Raw genomic sequence first — 1,478 nt, forward strand, 5'->3', positions numbered from 1 at the left:
TTCTGTGCAGCCTTCACCACTCTCTGCAAAGCTTTTCTTTCTGCAGCTGTGCAGCCTCCATGCCACACATTGATGCTCGAGCACAGGATGCTCTCCACTGCACACCTGCAGAAGGAGGTGAGGACTGAGCTTCCCAGACCAGCTCGCCTCAGCCGTCTGAGGAAGTAGAGTCTCTGATGAGCTTTCTTGATCAGGCTGGTGGTGTTGTTGCTCCAGCTGAGGTTGTCATTCATGTGTACACCCAAGTACTTGTAGCTGGAGACCACTTCAACCGCAGATCCTCTTATGTTCAGGGGGGTGTAGGTGTTTTTGTTCCTTCTGAAGTCCACAATCATCTCCTTTGTCTTCTTCACATTGATGTGAAGGTTATTCTCTCTGCACCAGCTCTCCAGGTGCTCCACCTCTTGCCCGCAGCTGGACCCACCATTGTCCGCGATGCATCCCACCACCGCTGCACCATCTGCAAACCTTACAATGTGACAGCCTGGATGGGCAGCTGCACAATCATATGTGAGCAGAGTAAACAGGAGGGGGCTCAACACACATCCCTGAGGAGAGCCAGTGCTGAGGGTTATGGTGGAGGAGGAGAGGCTGTGGATCCTCACTAACTGTGGTCTGTTTGTTAAAAAGTCTAGTACCCAGTTGCAGATGGAGGGGCTTAGTCCCAGTGTGGATAGCCTGTCCATCAGGGTCTGGGGGATCACGGTGCCGAAGGCGGACGTGAAGTCCACAAAGAGCATACGGACGTAAGAGTTTTTCTGCTCCAGGTGGTTGAGTGCAGCGTGGACCACAGAGGAGATTGCATCCTCTGTTGATCGGTTCTCACGGTATGCATACTGATGAGGGTCCTCGTTGATGTTGATGGTTGTTTTGATGTGAGTCATGACCAGTTTTTCGAAGCATTTAGCGACCACCGGGGTGAGGGCCACTGGCCGATAAGTCATTCAGACCAGTCACTGCAGAGCTCCCTGGGACTGGGACGATGGCGGCAGTCCCCAGGCAGGTGGGAACCGTCTCCAGGGTAAGCGAGGTGCCAAAGATGTCTGCCAGCACCTCACAGAGCTGATCAGCACATTCTCCCAACACCTCTCCGGGGATGTTGTCTGGGCCAGTTGCTTTGTGCGGATTAATCCTCCTGAAGGTGCTCCTTACTTCTGCTGAGGTCACGCTGAGATGCTCTTCATCCGGTGGTGAGGTGAGTCTGGTGGTGGGTGGTCTGTTCGGGTCTTCAAAGCGTGCATAGAACTTGTTGAGGGCATCAGGCAGAGATGGGTCTTTGGGACATTGTTCACTCCTTCCTCCATAATCTGTTATGCACTTAATGCCCCTCCACATGCTCCGAGGGTCTTGTGAGATGAATTGACCCTCGATCCTCTTTGCATATGTGCCCTTGGCCCTCTTAATACCAGCAACCAGCTCTTTTCTTGTCCTACTCAGCTCCTCTGAGTTTCCAGACCTGAAGGCAGTGTTCCTGGCTT

General features: G+C 53.1%; 1 protein-coding gene across 1 annotated transcript in view; it reads left to right on the plus strand.

Moving 5' to 3' along the window:
• xrn2 (5'-3' exoribonuclease 2) overlaps positions 1-1,478 on the plus strand; it is a gene marked incomplete in the record, with an annotated part of 147,199 nt that overhangs the window by 30,846 nt on the left and 114,875 nt on the right.

This window comes from Nematolebias whitei, chromosome 12 (assembly GCF_014905685.2).
Source record: "Nematolebias whitei isolate Nwh7 chromosome 12, NemWhi1, whole genome shotgun sequence".
Taxonomy (NCBI): domain Eukaryota; kingdom Metazoa; phylum Chordata; class Actinopteri; order Cyprinodontiformes; family Rivulidae; genus Nematolebias; species Nematolebias whitei.